General features: G+C 36.0%; 3 long non-coding RNA genes across 3 annotated transcripts; 2 read left to right on the forward strand and 1 right to left on the reverse strand.

Moving 5' to 3' along the window:
• Positions 1-3,511: 3,511 nt before the first annotated feature.
• LOC147840297 (uncharacterized) lies at positions 3,512-4,847 on the reverse strand. Its single transcript, XR_015511441.1, has 2 exons — positions 4,763-4,847; positions 3,512-3,767 (listed from the first exon to the last, which is right to left on the reverse strand). It is a non-coding gene; the product is annotated as an uncharacterized LOC147840297 (long non-coding RNA).
• Positions 4,848-5,287: 440 nt separating this feature from the next.
• On the forward strand, positions 5,288-8,283 carry LOC147840298 (uncharacterized). The gene is made up of 3 exons (XR_015511440.1): positions 5,288-5,546; positions 5,921-6,025; positions 8,233-8,283. It is a non-coding gene; the product is annotated as an uncharacterized LOC147840298 (long non-coding RNA).
• LOC147840299 (uncharacterized) lies at positions 8,278-10,630 on the forward strand. The gene is made up of 2 exons (XR_015511442.1): positions 8,278-9,013; positions 9,598-10,630. It is a non-coding gene; the product is annotated as an uncharacterized LOC147840299 (long non-coding RNA).
• Positions 10,631-19,413: the final 8,783 nt, after the last annotated feature.

Below are 19,413 nucleotides of genomic sequence, written 5' to 3' on the forward strand. Positions count from 1 at the left end.
AGGCATTCTTTTCTAGCTGAAAGAGCCTTTTACGGCTAACAGCTAGGGGCAATTGCTGTGGTGAAGGAACATAGCATTTCGGAAACGAGGGTTACTTTAAGTACCGTTCCTTTCCCGATCGGGAGGGAAACTTCAATGCTATGTAGAAATTTCCACTATTGGGAAATCTATGGAAAATGCCACAACAATTGAACCTTACCATGTCGCTGGTGAGGGGTTTGCCAGGCTGCAGTGTAAGTGCACCATAATCATCAGAGGTATAGCCTTCCAACATGGCCCCTGGCCCTAACTTATCTTACTTACTTGAGAAGCTTTACTGGTTTAGATGTATTTTTTTGATGAGTCATGAGTACTTAGTTAATACTAGGGATTTAAGATATTACCAATAGGGAGGATGCTATGGAGGCCACCTGCTGCCCAGTAGGGGAGACCTAGTGGCAAAAAGGCATATGGACTAGCCCTGAGAAGGGAGAGTAGGCATATGAGAAGATGGTTTGCAGGGAGGGAAATCACGAGCCTGCCTAAGAGGGGGGACTACATCGTGGCTGAGTAAGCATATGGGATCACCAGCAGGGATCACATAGCAGGCACCTATACCCAAAACCCGGGCTGACCAGTGGGCATGCCAACAACGTAACATGCCAAGCACCTGACTCCTCCACTGAGTCAGATGCTGGGGGTCTCGGAGGAACTTTGCAGGGTTTGCCATGTGGGGAACTAAACTGACAGAGCAAGAAAGTGCACATTTGTCTGTGTTACTCAGCTTACGCTGCTAGTCCGTTTGCACTGGCTGCAGGTTGCTGCTCGCATCAAATTCAAAGCTCTGATGTTTGCCTACAAAGTGACTTCTGGCCTTGCTCCTTATCTGCTCTCACTTCTGCAGATCTATGTGCCCTCCAGAAACTTGCGTTCTGTGAATGAACGTCGCCTCGTGGTTCCATTCCAAAGAGGGAAGGAATCACTTTCGCGAACGCTCACGCTCAATCTGTCCAGTTGGTGGAATGAACTCCCTAACTGCATCAGAACAGCAGAGTCACTCGCTATTTTCAAGAAACGACTAAAAACTCAACTATTTAGTCTCCACTTCACTTCCTTATCTGCAATTGCCTCTCTGGATATCACACTAACTGTACCCAAAAAAAAAAAAAAGGGTAACACTTTATATTGATGGTCCCCCTTTAGATTGTCTGTTGACCATAAGTTACTTTTCAAGTTCTTATCTGTTTACTCTCATCTAGGTAGTATATGTAGATTGTTTTTTTAAATGTTTCTAGGCAATCATTACAATGTCTACAACATGTAAACATTTATTAAACTTTGGGTAAGTTAAGTGTCACCAATATAGGTTCTAGATGGTCAACAATGTATCAGTAGATATGTAACAAATCTTCAACAGATGTTCAACAGAGTATCAGTAGATAAGCAACAAATCCTCAGCATTAAGGTTCTAGATGTTCAACAATGTATCAGTAAATATGTAACAAATCTTCAACAGATGTTCAACAGAGTATCAGTAGATAAGCAACAAATCCTCAGCATTAAGGTTCTAGATGTTCAACAATGTATCAGTAAATATGTAACAAATCTTCAACAGATGTTCAACAAAGTATCAGTAGATATGCAACAAATCCTCAACATTTATTAAACTTTTGATAAGTTACGTGCTACCAAATTAGGTTGTAGTGTATTACAGTGTATTAGTAGATATGCAACAAATCTTCAACAATTTTTTAGTACATTTACCATCAAGATTTTTTTGTTGTCAGTGTCTGCATGTAGTTGCTAATCAGTTTATGAATAGATCTTCAGTAAACATTCAGATGCCTATAAGTAGCAACGCAACATAATTTAAAATGAACTTTAAACAAATATAAAGTTAGGGTTAGGTACAAATTTCATACATGTATTTGCTAACATGTTCAACTAACTATTCGTTGCATTTAACCTAACTTTCAGTAGACAGTTAGTTTACTTTAAGTTACATTTATCTGCTCATCTGTTGTCACACTAGGCCCATCAAAATGAAGTGAAAACCTAAGAAATGCTGTTGAATGGCTGTAAGGAGCCAACATCACAGACAGCATGGTTACTATTCTGTAAATGTTCAGCAGATAGTCAACAGACAGGTAGTAGCAACACTGGTGCAAGTATTTGAAGACAGACACAACAGTACCACACATACAAAAACATGAAATAAATACCAGAGTCATTAGTTCGTTCAACTGCTTTTAATGTATTGCTGTAAAAAAAAAAAAAAGAACAGCCCAAATAATTAAGCTAAAGAAAACTAACTTCAGGACAACTAAAAACAATTGTTACATTTGAAGAGTTTAGATGCAAAACCATATCCGCTTGTTAAGTGATGACATATGTAATACTGTTTCCGGGTCCAAGTCGCCATTCATTTGAGTGGAGAAATCATTCGTTTATGATCACGTTTTATTCCTATCACACATTAAAGTCAATTTTATATAAAATCATAGTGTACACAACAATCTCTGGGCTTGCTGCATAACAAATACCAAAAATATAACAATAAAAAAAATGAATCACTTTCTGACATCGGATATTAGGCATTACCACATGTTTTTGGACTTGTCAGGGAAACCAGAGTACCCAGAGGAAACCCACGCGAACATGGGGAGAACATGCAAACTTCACACAGAAACACCAACTGACCCAGCCGAGGCTCGAACCAGTGACTTTCTTGCTGCAGGCAAGACAATGCAGGCACCATATACATTTTTTTCTAAAATGTATATTTTTTTTAAGTCTCAGTTCTGCAATGTAACTTTTTTTGTGGCAAATATTTTTTTTCATTATCTTTAACATAGTAGGCTGACAAAAAAAAAAAATTTTAGAAAAACAATTTAAATGGCGGGCAATGTGGTGGCGCAGAGGGTAAAACGTTCACCTCACAGTAAGAAGGTCGTTGGTTCGAGCCTCAGCTAGGTCAGGTGGCATTTCTGTGTGGAGTTTGCATGTTCTCCCTGTGTTCGCGTGGGTGTCCTCTGGGTGCTCCGGTTTCCTCCACAAGTCCAAAGACATGCGGTACAGGTAAATTGAGTAGGCTCAAATATGTGTGTGTTTGGATGTTTCCCAGTGATGCATTGCAGCTTGAAGGGCATCTGCTGTGTAAAACATGGAATGATTCATTCCATTGTGGCAACCCTAGATTAATAAATGGACTAAGGTGAAAAGAAAATTAATTAATTTAGTCGGAATTTAATAGCTTTTGCATCTGATTTAAATATATATATATATATATATATATATATATATATATATATATATATATATATATATATATATATATATTTATTTATTATTTTTTTTTTTGGCATTATAAGCCAAGTTTATTGTGCTGTAAGTTTTTGCTTCTACATTTTACCAACAGTAAACAGGAGCATTATTGAACAAAGAAACATACAATAAACATGGCAACAATAAGTGGCATAGCAAATCTACTCTAATCACTTATTCAGATAAAAAGACAAAAGTGAACCCTTCCTTTTTATTGATACAACATTTATGCAAAAATCTCCAAAAATGAATTCTCTACACTTTTGAGCGAACTGTTAATTGTCCTGGTGTGAAGCTGATGCTGTTAAATCCCTCCCTGTTAGCAAAGTACAGCTCTGCAATTGCAGCAAGCTGAGCCACTGCATTTTGAGAGACACCTTCTCTCTGAAACGCTCTGGTCATGGTTGGTCCACGTCTTGTCCACTTCAAAAGCCTTTTGTAGCAATGTATGACATCAAGAACAGCTGAAAAACAATTTAAAACATTAATACCTTCATGACCAAATAATCACAATGCAACCACCTATCGTAAGCCTAATGAGCACGTAAAATTATAGAAATAAGTATCATTAACATGCACATTTGTTTGTGTGTGTGTGTGTGTGTGTGGTTGTGTGTGTGCGTGCGTGCGTGTGTGTGTGTGATAGACAGCATGTGCTAGGGTGTGTAAGAGAGAGAGCCAGTACATGTTTATGAGAGAGCATGTAGAAGTGTGTGTGTGAGTGAGAGCATGTACATGTGTCTGTGAGATGTCTATGTGTTTGTGTTGGCAACATTGTATCATTTAGTCATGCTAAAAAAGTAATTCTGAATTGAATTGAGATAGAATGTAGGTGTGTGTGAGAGAGAGCATGTACAAGAGTGAGTGTGTTAGTGAGAGTGTGTACACGTGTGTGTGTGTGTGTGTGTGTGTGTGTGTGTGTGTGTGTGTGTGTGAGTGAGTGAGACTAGTCAGTTAGTGTTGTGCTGAAGTTTGCTATGTCCTGAAACCTTGTCAGACAAAACAGTTATTTACTTTTTGGTTTTATTTTTATATTATATTTTTTACATAATATAATAATTTAATATAATAATTTTTATTTTAATATTTTATTTTAAATAATAATAGGCCCACACACACACACACAGTCTAAAAATTGATTATTAAGCATGTAATACACACCTAGTCTAAAGACACATTATTAAAACATGCAAAATTACTTGAAATTTATACAAGTTTTCATGTCAAATGGTGATTAAGTGGCCAAGTAAATTGTTTTTGCCTTTATCACTCCGTCTGAACTTGAAAACAGAATTATGCTTTTTAAATCGAGTTTTATAACAACTAACTACTATACAGGCTAAGTTGAAATGGATCTAAGAAACTTTGTTGATGCGAGCTGATCACTTTCCATTGGGCCTACTTGAAACAGTAACACAGTAAAATCACAAGTAACATTTGGTCAAAACTTCACACGTACCTTTTCTTCCACGGTAGTTGCATTTGGGTTGATCACGGAGAACAAATTTGCGTTCCTTTTGTTAAGGGAGCTTTATTTAGGCGGCAATCCTTTTTAAGCGCCTTTTATGTAGTTTTCCTGTAGAGGGCGCTTAGCTGTACATAATTTGAAGTAGAGTCTTATGGGAAAGATTAAAAACACTCATATTTTATAAAAACGAGTCATATTACATCTAGCTATATCATGTACAAATCAAAATGGTCCAGCTAACATTTAAAAAATTATTAAATAAAGTTTTTTGAATCATCGGAAATGACTATGTGATGACAGCGCTTAGAAATGTAACAGGTACCCTGTGACATCGACATAAGTTAGTACCCCGAACAGTTGGGACCAATGACTTTAAAAGCCGATATAAATATAATAAAAATAATAAACTTCATGAAGATTTCTCATTAGATTAATATTATAAATTCAAACCGCAAAGAACAAAATAATTTTAAATATCTGGGCCGCCAAGTCCCGCCCATTTCCGGATTTGTCTTTTCCGCGCCAACAGAGCATTATGCTGCATCTAAATTCATGAGTTCGTGCTGTAGCAGTTTAGGTAATGTATTTTCGCGAATGTAAATTAGTAAAAAATAATAGGTTTAATCAGATGTGTAGATGAGCACTTTGTTAAGATCACTCTGAGACAGTTTATATTAGTGAAACAAGTCACGTCTGAAATTAATACAGTGAATGCAAAGAAAAAGACAACGAAAAGCATGAAAATTGTGACATCTTGTAAAGACCGCTACATCTGGTAAGTATATTATATTTATTTTATCCATATCCTATTCAGAAAATAACATCAATAAAAGTAAGTTATTATTGGGCTATTATAGCATATTTGCTTCAAGATTAACAATTATTTTAAGCACTTACAAGTTTCACCCTCTTATAGTACTGTAAATGTTTAAAACCTTTTAAAATTTGATTTTCTTTCAATGCTTTCAACTTTTAAATTACTTTAAACCATTGTTTTATTCAATATAGAAGCAGTTCTCAAACTTAAAATAAGATGACTATAATTGAGACAGATTATTTTAACTTGTCTATTTATTTGTTTGTGTGTTTGTTTGTTTGCATTGCCAAAGGTAATACATGTTTATGAATAACTTTACTACTTATTTGCAGGCAGTGCAAGAAGTCATGTAGACGAATTTGGAAAAGTGTAAGGACGAAGTCTATATTTTTCCATTCCCATGCAAGTCATTTCAGTTGGATGAAGTGTATTTACAGGCAAGTTTTCATATGATCTCTACAGCATATTTTCTATGATCTCTAGTAGCCTGTTCTCTAGTATTCTACATATACATTTTTTTCATTCAGTTTTTTTTACTGTAATATAACATTGCATTATTTAGATTTCACAAGGTCTCCATATGCGACAAGTGGATATGATGTTACCATTGTGTGTATATACATAATATAAATATGTATACTGTTGATGTCAGAATTATTGGCCCCCCTTTGAATTTTTTTTTTCTTTTTGAAATATTAAAGGAGCAAGGACATTTTCACAGTATATCTGATATTTTTTTTTTCTGGAGAAAGTCTTATTTATTTTATTTCCACTAGAATAAAAGCAGTTATTAATATTTTAAAATACAGTTTATTGGCAAAATTATTAGCCCCTTTAAGCTATATATGTATTTTTATTTTTTTATTTTTTGATAGTCTACAGAACAAACCATCATTATACAATAACTTGCCTAATTGCCCTAACCTGCCTAGTTAACCCAATTTACCTAATTAAGCCTTTTAATGTCACTTTAAGCTGTAAGAAGAGTCTTGAAAAATATCTAGTAAATTATTATTTATGTCATCATTGCAAAGATAAAATAAATCAGTTATTAAAAATAAGTTATTAAAACTATTATGTCTAGAAATGTGTTGATAAAATATTCTCTCTGTTAAACAGAAATTGGTGAAAAAAATAAACGGGGCTAATATTTCTGACTTTAACCGTGTATATAGGTGACGCAGTGGGTAGCATGTTCACCTCACAGCAAGAAGGGGGTTGGTTCAAGCCTCGGCTGAGTCAGTTGGCATATCTGTGTGGAGTTTGCATGCTTTCCTCGTGTTTGCGTGGGTTTCTTTCGGGTGCTCCTGTTTCCTCCACAAGTCCAAAGACATGTGGTACAGGTGAATTGGCTATGCTAAAATTGACCGTAGTGTATGAGTGTGAATGGGTGTTTCCCAGTGATGGATTGTGGCTGGAAGGGCATCCGCTGCGTAAAACATATACTGGATAAGTTGGCGGTTCATTCCACTGTGGCGACCCCAGATTAATAAAGGGACTAAGCCGACGAAAATGAATGAATGAATCAATATATATATATATATATATATATTTACATATATATTAGTTACATAAGTGGATAATAACAATGGAATGACACAAGGAGAAAGTACTGAACTACTGAAATGTATTTGATACTTCATACTACTGTATATTATAGTAGTAGCAGCTTAAAGACGATTAAAATTTTTGAGGTAACTGTTACTTACCCCTAATCTCATTCCAAATCTAAAAGAAATTAATTCATTCATTCATTTTCTTTTCGGCATAGTACCTTTATTAATCCGGGATCGCCACAGCGGAATAAACCGCCAACTTATCCAGCATGTTTTTACGCAGCAGAAGCCCTTCCAGCTGCAACCCATTTTTGGTAAATTAATTAATCTTATGAACACATAAAATATTTTTGTTATGAAGTATTAGAGAAGTGCCTAAAATATACCATAGTTATTTTAAAATTTAGGATGACCAAAAGCCTTTGAGTTTGCAACTTAATGTGGGTAAGTAAATGATGTAATATCGTAATATATGTAATGTTTTTAAACATGATAACAAAATGCTTTATTTTAATGCGTAAGATAAAACTTTTATTTATAAATATTTATTAAACAGTTTGCGATTGCTAACAGCCAGTGAATACAAGTGAGAGGAATTTAAATCTGTTGCCTAGTAATTTGTACATAAACATCCCTTCTGTTTTTGTAGGGTTTAAAGTTTGATAATTAAAATTGTCATGACAAGAATGAATGAATTTGCACCATTTTAGCATTGCAGTTTAACAAAATGGTGTGCTTTGAACTTAAACTTGGTGGTAAATGAGCTATAGTTTAACTACAAGAATTTAGCCAAGAGATTCTAACTAATAATGCAGCATTTTTTTAAAAGTTAATTACAGAGTGAAAAATCCCTAGACAAGTCTGAAAATTTGATTCAGGAAAAGTATGCAATTTTTTAAATGGAATTTGTGTAGTGTTTATACATGTAGATAAAAAAAATTAACATTGCTCCATTGCTCTAATAAATTAAATTGCCACAAGTATTTTTATAGACTCACAATATTTGACTTTATTTTAAGGCTGCATGGCTTTTGACTATTCAGAGTTTTTGAAAAGGTTTAACTTAAATTTCTTTTCTATTTTTTCAGTATGGCAGAGGGCGTTTTGGAGGTCTGTGGAAAAGGAAATGCTGGTTATTTATGAAAGTAAATCAGTTGCGAAACTCGAGAGCTTGCAAATGTAAATGTGAGCACTTGTGATAATAATATTTGTATGTGTAGGTTGAAATGTACACTTACAGCTCTGATGTGAACAGCTGAAATCCTCGATTTGCACACACACACAACAATCCACACACTTGTGTTTTAAATTCGAAGTTGCAGATTAATAGTTGTGTATTTGTAAAATGTCATTCACAAATACAAAGTGACAGACACACGTGTGCACGGCAAATTTGACTGCATCTTCGCTCTACAACCACAGGTCGGCACTCACAACCTCTCAGATTCGTCAGTACAACTACAAATCTCCCGCGCTCTGACTTTTGCTACACATCTCCCGCGATCTCTGTAGCAGAACTCATCTGTGCACTCGCAGATGCAGAGGCGTGAGCAGCGCTGGGCGGGGGAGGGGCGGGGCTGGTGTAAAGCTGTTTGATTGGCTGATGCCTGACCAATGAACAATGCCAGCAGCCAACAGGACTGAGGTGCAAAATAATCATTTCCCACGATTATTTTATTATTTAGGGTTTATTTAAACTCTTTTCTGAAGAGATTCTTGTTAAAAATAATAAATTCGGTGGAAATGTACATACCAGTAAAAGAGCAGCAAAGCCAGTTTATTGGCTAGAGCCAGCCAATGAGATGGGGCGTTTCTGTTTGTCAGGACACAGGGCAGCTCACGTTGTTGGAGGCCTCGAGCAATCAGAGGGTAAGTTATGATTTTTAATAATTATCTATATGTTCAATACTGTTAGCTAAGCTAAGGACTGTGCTGGGTGCTTCTCTTGTTTGTTTTTTTATATAAGAAACAGTTATGAGTTATCTAGGAGCTGCTTTCAATCATGTTATATGGTTCTAAAGATACGATTCAACCCACATGAAATAAGAAGTTGTAATAGTATTTATAGTAAATAATAGTACGTTTTTGAACCATACTAACTATAGTAAACTGTATTATACAGTATATATTGCAGTATCTACAACTTTGTTAATGAATGCAACAGCACACTGTAGTATTAACTAGCATGAACTTTAATAAATTGAAGTATATTTACACACACACACACACACACACACACACACACACACACACACACACACACACACACACACATTAATAGCAATTAAAAATAACACTAGGCGTTTCAGTTTCTTACAGATCATACCGGTTTTGGTTATTATAACCTGCATCATGTCTATCTATCCATCTATCTATTTACATGTTTGTGTACAGTGTGTCCTTTATATCACTTTTTTAATTATGAACGTTACTAACTATAGGTTATTTCTCAGTTTCCTGTAAGGATGGAGTGACAGGAGAGATCAGCATGTTTCAAGTCGATGAGGAACTCAGAGAAGCTGCATAGCTTGAATAGGATGTTATTTATGCTAAAGATGACATGATGATCCAGCTCATCTACAAACACTTCAAAATGATTCAGATCATTCAAGAGGAAGCCGACTTTATTTTCTCTTTTTTCTTGCCAAGATGACTACAGATTTGAACAAAACACACACTCACCCACAAACACAACTTTTATTTTGATAATTGTTTAATGTAGTATTTTTACACTTTACTGTAAGGCAGGGGTGTCAAACTCAGTTCCTGAAGGCCCGTAACCCTTCACGTTTTCAGTTGCAACCCTGCTTCAACACACTTAAGTGAAAGTTTCAAACAAACCTGAAGGACTCAATTAGTTTGATCAGGTGTGTTTAATTAGGGTTAGAACTAAACTTTGCAAAGCTGCAGCCCTCCAGGAACTGAGTTTGACACCTGTTCTGTAAGTGAAATGTAATTTGTCAAATAAAATTTACAGTCCAAATAAGTGCAGTGCAAATGTCTAGTTACTTGTATTGAAATATTTCAGGGTTTTTCCTTGTTCATAATGAGATGGAGGTGGTAAATCCAACTTCATCATTACCCATCAAATGTTATCTCCTCTTTAATACTTTGCTCAAGCCTTAACTAATGGTCAGAAAGCAAGCCATTGTGTAAAGCTGGTTGATGCTCGCTGTAATAGAGAGAGATGATGACTGTTCAGCTTATGTTGCTTAACCCTGCAGATGAGATGCTCAAAGTGGACCCTCAGCCGAGCGATGGACACTGTCTCCCTCACCTAGTTGCTCTTCCTTTGAACACACATATCATGTTGAAGGATGCAAGTTGTGGACCTAAATCAGATGTAATGCATGTAGATGTAAAAATTAGAAAGAAATGAAACTGCTTTAAAATGTATTAGGTTTTACATATAAATATGTGTTCTTAACAGATTTGTTTCAACTTGATATTTGCATAATAAATGGCATTAGAATGTTTAGTTTTAAACAGATAGCTATATTTCAATTTTTTCAAATTTAAGCTATATATATATATATATATATATATATATATATATATATATATACATACATACTACAAGTATACTTCAATTTATTAAAGTTCATGCTAGTTAATACTACAGTGTGCTGTTGCATTCATTAACAAAGTTGTAGATACTGCAATATATACTGTATAATACAGTTTACTATAGTTAGTATGGTTCAAAAACGTACTATTATTTACTATAAATACTATTACAACTTCTTATTTCATGTGGGTTGAATCGTATCTTTAGAACCATATAACATGATTGAAAGCAGCTCCTAGATAACTCATAACTGTTTCTTATATAAAAAAACAAACAAGAGAAGCACCCAGCACAGTCCTTAGCTTAGCTAACAGTATTGAACATATAGATAATTATTAAAAATCATAACTTACCCTCTGATTGCTCGAGGCCTCCAACAACGTGAGCTGCCCTGTGTCCTGACAAACAGAAACGCCCCATCTCATTGGCTGGCTCTAGCCAATAAACTGGCTTTGCTGCTCTTTTACTGGTATGTACATTTCCACCGAATTTATTATTTTTAACAAGAATCTCTTCAGAAAAGAGTTTAAATAAACCCTAAATAATAAAATAATCGTGGGAAATGATTATTTTGCACCTCAGTCCTGTTGGCTGCTGGCATTGTTCATTGGTCAGGCATCAGCCAATCAAACAGCTTTACACCAGCCCCGCCCCTCCCCCGCCCAGCGCTGCTCACGCCTCTGCATCTGCGAGTGCACAGATGAGTTCTGCTACAGAGATCGCGGGAGATGTGTAGCAAAAGTCAGAGCGCGGGAGATTTGTAGTTGTACTGACGAATCTGAGAGGTTGTGAGTGCCGACCTGTGGTTGTAGAGCGAAGATGCAGTCAAATTTGCCGTGCACACGTGTGTCTGTCACTTTGTATTTGTGAATGACATTTTACAAATACACAACTATTAATCTGCAACTTCGAATTTAAAACACAAGTGTGTGGATTGTTGTGTGTGTGTGCAAATCGAGGATTTCAGCTGTTCACATCAGAGCTGTAAGTGTACATTTCAACCTACACATACAAATATTATTATCACAAGTGCTCACATTTACATTTGCAAGCTCTCGAGTTTCGCAACTGATTTACTTTCATAGTTATTTGGAATGGTTGAAATTTTGCCTTCCCGAAAACCTGTTTTGCAGCTGGTGGACAAACGGGACAAGAAGACCCTTATACCAATCATAGCAAAACATTTCAAGAAAGGCAGCATCATTCATAGTGATGAATGGCGTGCATACTCAAGTTTTTCAGAGAGGATACCTACATCACACAGTGAACTACAGCATTAGTTTTGTTATTCCATCATCACGGGTACATACACAATACATTGAAAAGGCATAGGCAAACTACAAAAGGGAAGTATGGAGACTGCGTGCAAACCGGACAGAAAAGTCGCTGAAAACCATCTAATATATATAGAATGGACTTATTGGTTGGGTAGGAAACACAAACAAGGGATTCTTGGAAGGCTTATACATGACATCAGTCAGCTCTACCAGTGTGTGTGTATACAGTTAAGGTCAGAATTATTAGCCCCCCCTTGATTTTTTTTTTTTTATATTTTCAAAATGATGTTTTAACAGATTCAGGAAATATTCACAGTATGTCTAATAATATTTTTTTCTTCTGGAGAAAGTCTTATTTGTTTTATTTCAGCTAGAATAGAAGCAGTTTTTAATTTTTAAAATCCATTTTAAGGTCAAAATTATTAGCCCCTTTAAGCTATATATTTTTTTAGATAGTCTACAGAACAAACCATCATTATACAATTACTTGCCTAATTACCCTAACCTGCCTAGTTACCCTAATTAACCTAGTTCAGCCTTTAAATGTCACTTTAAGCTGTATAGAAGTGTCTTGAAAAATATTTAGTCAAATATTATGTACTGTTATCATGGGAAAGATAAATAGAGTTATTAAATCTATTTTGTTAAGAAATATGTTGATAAAATCTTCCCTCCATTAAACAGATATATATATATATATATATATATATATATATATATATATATATATATATATATATATATATATATATACACACACACACACAGTTTAAGTCAGAATTATTAGCCCCCCCTGAATTATTAGCACCCCTGTTTATTTTTTCCCCAATTTCTGTTTAATAGAGGGAAGATTGTTTTAGCACATTTCTAAGCCTAATAGTTTTAAAAACCTATTTCTAATAAATGGTTTATTTTATCTTTGCCATGATGACAGTAAATAATATTTTTCAAGACATTTTTATACAGCTTAAAGTGACATTTAAAGGCTTCACCAGGTTAATAAGGTGAACTAGGCAGGTTAGGGTACTTAGGCAAGTTATTGTATAACGATGGTTTGTTCTGCAGACTATCAGAAAAAAAATAGCTTAAAGGGGCTAATAATTTTGTCCCAAAAATGATTTTAAAAAATTAAAAACTGCTTTAATTCTAGCCGAAATAAAACAAATAAGACTTTTTCCATAAGAAAAAATATTATCAGACATACTGTGAAAATTTCCTTGCTCTGTTAAACATCATTTAGGAAATATTTAAAAAAGAAAAAAAAATCAAAAGGGGGCTAATAATTCTGACTTTATTTCAACTGTGTGTGTGTGTGTGTGTATGTATATGTGTATATATATATATATATATATATATATTTATATGAGCAATATCACACGAGTAGCGTGTGGGAAGCGTGCGTTAGTGTCCCCACCAGTGCCGATATACAGCCATATCGCAGTGCTACGAGTGTGATATTGCGTTTATACAACAGTTTGATGGCATAATTGTGGATATAAAAACTAAATCAAACATGGTGAGTCTCAAAAACCCTTTTGTATGAGGAACTACTTTCTTCCGCATTGGATTCAAATCATAAGCTGACAGTTAAACAGTTGAGCAAGCATGTTTTAAATTTTAGATCTGTAGTGTCTGCTTTCTGCTGGCTGTATGTGGGCGGAGTAATACACAAAGGGTAAAGAGGCTGTACAGGTGCTGATATTACGTAAATATATCACGGCTATCAGCCAATCAGATTCGAGAACCAGACAGAATTGTTTATATATATATATATATATATATATATATATATATATATATATATATATATATATATATATATATATATATATAAACATCGTTATACAATATATGTTTGTTTATATATATATATATATATATATATATATATATATATATATATATATATATATATATATATATATATATATATAAAGAAAGAGAGAGCGAGTAAGAGCCATTTAATGTTCAGTTGTGTTTACTGAAATTTTTGACAGCAATACATTAAAAGCAGTTGAACGAACTAATGACTCTGGTATTTATTTTTATGTTTTTGTATGTGTGGTGCTGTTGTGTGTCTTCAAATACTTGCACCAGTGTTGCTACTACCTGTCTGTTGACTATCTGCTGAACATTTACAGAATAGTAATAGTACCATGCTGTCTGTAATGTTGGCTCCTTACAGTCATTCAACAGCATTTCTTAGGTTTTCACTTCATTTTGATGGGCCTAGTGTGACAACAGATTAGCAGATAAATGTAACTTAAAGTAAACTAACTGTCTACTGAAAGTTAGGTTAAATGCAACGAATAGTTAGTTGAACACTTTTGCAAATACATGAATGAAATTTGTACCTAATCCTAACTTTATATTTGATTAAAGTTCATTTTAAATTATGTTGCGTTGCTACTCATAGGCATCTGAATGTTTACTGAAGGTCTATTCATAAACTGATTAACATCTACATGCAGACACTGACAACAAAAAAATCTTGATGGTAAATGTACTAAAAAATTGTTGAAGATTTGTTGCATATCTACTAATACACTGTAATACACTACAACCTAATTTGGTAGCACGTAACTTATCAAAAGTTTAATAAATGTTGAGGATTTGTTGCATATCTACTGATACTTTGTTGAACATCTGTTGAAGATTTGTTACATATTTACTGATACATTGTTGAACATCTAGAACCTTAATGCTGAGGATTTGTTGCTTATCTACTGATACTCTGTTGAACATCTGTTGAAGATTTGTTACATACCTACTGATACATTGTTGACCATCTAGAACCTATATTGGTAACACAACTTACCAAAAGTTTATTAAATGTTTACATGTTGTAGACATTGTAATGATTGCCTAGAAACATTTAAAAGACAATCTACAGATACTACCCAGTTGAGAGTAAACAGATAAGAACTTGAAAAGTAACTTATGGTCAACAGACTATCTAAAGGGGGACCATCAAAATAAAGTGTTACCAAAAAAAGTACTAATACTTTCCTTCTTAGACTTTACTGACCTGAAACTTGCCTATAGCACTTATTCATTGTTGCTCTTATAGTTGTGCAAGTTGCTTCCTTGTCCTCATTTGTAAGTCGCTTTGGATAAAAGCGACTAAATGTTACTAAATGTTAATGTAAATGTTAGAGAGAGAGGCACAGCAAACATGTTACAACACCAAACTGAATTTTCTCATTCACCAGGGTTTCCCAGCACCTGTGAAGAAACTGGCTTCACTTACAGATTGTATTAGGTGTCGCCCAGCCTGCAGCTCTGCAGATGTCTGTTAGAGAGGCGCTGTGTGCTAAAGCTCAAGAGGATGCAACACTTCGAGTGGGGTGCGCTCTCATCCCTAGGGGACACGGCTCGCCCTGGCTCTGTTAAGCGAGGGAGATGGCATCCCCTATCCAGTTGGTCAACCTATGTTTGGATACAGTACATCCCTTCTGTCGACTGCCGTAACAGACAAAGAGCAGCTCAAAGAATCTAAAGCTCTGTGTAAGGTCACAGAGAGAGACAGCCTCTGTTCAACCTATCCTGAAGAAAATAAAGCACAACGCTGATCTGACAAGTTCGGGGGTCTTCTCGGTGAAAAGCACACCACTCAGTAAATGGACTCCACTTCAGGGCCTACAGTAGGCATGCCTCGTAGAGGGCGCTTTTGCCTGAGTGATGGTATTAAACACCGGCATCGGTGTAACTTGTATCACATTGTATGACTTCAGAGGAGCAAATGGCAAGCGAGCTGAAACATGCGGCGGAACCGTATACCCCCCATGCAGTTGATATACTCTAATGTCACTGTGCTGTCCGTCCTGAACAGCATGTATTTCCCATCCAGCACCTGTAAAAATTGGCATAGAGCGAGATACACTGCCAACAGCTCCAGGCAGTTAATATGCTAATGCAATCGGGTCTTTTTCCATAGGGCCACAGATGTATGCTCGCAACACATGGCCCCCCGGCCCGTACTAGAAGCATCCATCGAAACGACAATATGCCTGGACACTTGCCCTACAGGCATTCCAGCCTGTAGGAGTGCAGGGTCCATGCAAGGGCTGAGGGCATGGTGACACAATACAGTGACAGTCACCCGGTGTGTGCCCACATGTCATGCGTGTAGGGTCCAGCCAGTTGGTCCAATGACGGTGTTCACTGGTGGATGAAGGTTCACTGCATGTTCAGTCTTTCCGGTGCACAATGTTGATTTATATTAAACTTAACCCATATCTGACTCCAATTTTAGTATAAGGGGGTTTAGAATATTAATATATTTATCCTCGTTTTATCTGACTCCAATTATAAAACATTTGAAAGTTATTTTGTTTCCTTTCACATTATTTTAGATTATGATTAAATATTCTTTTGATTTGTTATTATACCTTATTCTCATTTATTCAGATTCCTATAGCATCCCGAGTCTTGCACCGGCCAGGTATACAATCTCTTAATACAAGCTTGTCAGTTTTGGTCATTAAACAGAGGCGATTAACCACTCTCCTAAAGTGGCAGAACCCTACTTACTCAATTTAGGAGATTTTTTTATGTGGTCCCCATAAATCTGTTATCTACTTAATCAAGACAAAGTATTTGAATAATAATCGCACAGGATTATAAGTTTGTAGATGAAGGCCTAAATATCCACATTTAGATTAGTTTCAACAATATTTTGTTGTTCTAAACAGAAAACCCATAGTTGGCCTTTTACAGTCTAAGTATACTTGAATTAATGCCAATGTGCTAGTCGGATCTCTAACAACATCGTATAGCGTGCCACGCTGCTCTATCTAACATGTTTTAGTCCGTTACTAACCTGTACATGGGCTTGTAGTGCTATGGACAACAACATTTACCAGTGATAATAACACGAGGACTGTTTGAATAATTCAAATATTAGTCAGGTAAATGTATTATGCCAATTAATTCAGTCAATTCATAAACGATCAATACAAAACATCAAATCTATCAAAGATAAGTCCAAGATAAAAAGATGCATACCTGACTTCAAATTAAACATAACGTGGAGCGTAAGCTCCACATTATGGCCTGATCTGGGTAAGCAGAATCGCGCAGAGCATTTCTCAAACCTTACCTTAAGTAATCCAAGAATCCCCTCAAGGAAAAGGGTGTGTGCATAACAAAAGGCATTTGCTTTTAGTGCTGCCTGTGGAAAAGTCACACCCTTCACAGTGGTTCAAAAGATGCCTGACGTTATATATTTATTGTTTTGATTATGTCTATTTTTGAGAGATTGAGACCATTGTACCAGTCGAGACATTTCAAATGATATCAAACATGATAGATAAAGTCACTTTGGTTAATTTAGAACATTCAAACATTGAAATGACCATATATGTGAGTTGGGGTGGTTGAAGTCGGGTTTCAGCAGATTCAGATGTAAATGTAGCAGGAGCTGGTTTTTCCCGCATTCCCACCTGCTGGGTTGTGGAGTCAGTTGTCTCTGTTTTAGGCTCATGTTGAATTATCAAGACATCAAAATATTTGTAATATCTCAATTCTTACATGCGCGTCTGGGGACTCGATCGTGAAGTGCTGAAGCGCTCTCATATGGAACAATCAAAGCGAAGTGACAGCAGCTGCGGATGCCATATGGCCCAGGGGCCTCTGAAAAGATTTCAAGGGGACCACTATTTTCCTGTCAAAGGAACAAAACTTTACCAATTGACAAAGTAATGGAAAAAATCTCTAGACAAACCAGACTCAGTTTGGCGTAATCATTTCTCCTCTGGCCAAACTTGTGAAGAGCTGAGGTCTAAGCACTGGACGTCCATCATGGAGAAGCTGCAGGTGTGAGTAAAGCACTGACGGGTGTTCATGCTGGCCCATGGGATCCATGCAGACACTCTTCTCTCAATGTGGTCTTTCCGGAATCAGTCTCATAATCATGCACTCCTCTAAGACTGCCACATCACCTGCTCAGTATACGGCCTGTTCCAGGGTTATGGAGACCTCTAGAAGTCCTCTATAATTGGCATCATCTCTTTACAGGACTTGAATCCTGCACAATCTCTAGAGACCTGGGGATCTCTAGAGCAGCAGTTCCCAACAGGGGGTTGCTGGCCCACAAGGGGGCCTCAGCGAGCTCTGTAGGGGGCCGTGTCATGTTAAAAAAAAATTCTTAGCAGAGGACAATTAGGAGTATGACCATGTTGCCTTAGTTTATTTAATCCCCAAGCTCAGTGATCCTTAACCACCGATCCGTAAAACAATTGGTACCAAGCTGCACAAGAAATCATGAATTATTTTAGTTTTATTTATTATCTGAGTCTGAAAGATCTTTTATTTTGAAAAGTCTTTTGCTTTGAAAAATGACAGTATTCTTTCGCTTACATCTCGGTCACTTGAGCGCCCAAATTTAACTCACTAGTAACTTAATGAATAAGAATTAGACGTCTTTGGAAAGATTCTTTGCTAAGGGGGCCCAGTAAATGAACCACAAACTGCCAAGGAATGGGTTTGCAACCCATTTGTCAAAAAATCAGGTGAATGCACCAGGTCTGTACAAGCAGATCAACTGATGGAGATCGCAAATGACGGCAGCCTTTTAGTGGCCATTAGCATATCGCATATTTGTAGAGTTTGCACAAGTTTGTTCTTTCCAATGAAGGTGCTTGGCTTGCGTGCACAATTGGTGGCGTGACGCACTCATGCCAATGAATCCTGCGAGCGAACCGCAAGTCACGTGATAAGAATTGACGGATCAGCTTCGGCTTGTTTGGAATATTTACATTCCGGTACAACTTAATTTTCTCAGACAAACACAGAACACACAAACAATGCAGTGCTTGTATAAACTTGTATCAACAAGTGACAGCAATGTTTTGTCAGCTTGTCATCTTCTGAGAAAATGGCTGAGCAACAATCCTCACACTAATTGGTAGAGCATGACAAATAACATGCTAGTGTTAAATTGTAATAGCCTATATTATTTTTCCCCTTATACACCAATGTGAATACTGATATTTTTGTTATTTTATTTCAAATAGGGCCAGTTTAAAGGCCAAAGGATTAAGTTTTTTCAGTTGCAAATGGCCTATTGATGTTTTGCTTTTATATTTTACATCAGGCTATTATTTGTGCATAAACATATCTAGATATAGTAATAAACATACCGTTTGTTTGAAAACATTTTTTGTCATCATTAATGCAAACTTATATGAGTGATAAGATCATTGAATGTGGAGGGGGACCTTATGAAATTTTCCAGGGGAAAAGGGGGTCTCAGGCAAAAAAGGTTGGAAACCACTGCTCTAGAGAACAAAGAGATATTGAATATCAATGCAAAAAGAAGTGCTATGAATAAAAAAAGCTGTCACACATTATTTTGAAGGTCCACATTATTTTGAAGGTCCATTATTTTCAACAAATTCAATTGTTGAATTTAAGTTCCCCTT

This window comes from Danio rerio, chromosome 16 (genome assembly GCF_052040795.2).
Source record: "Danio rerio strain M-AB ecotype USA chromosome 16, GRCz13ab, whole genome shotgun sequence".
Classification (NCBI taxonomy): domain Eukaryota; kingdom Metazoa; phylum Chordata; class Actinopteri; order Cypriniformes; family Danionidae; genus Danio; species Danio rerio.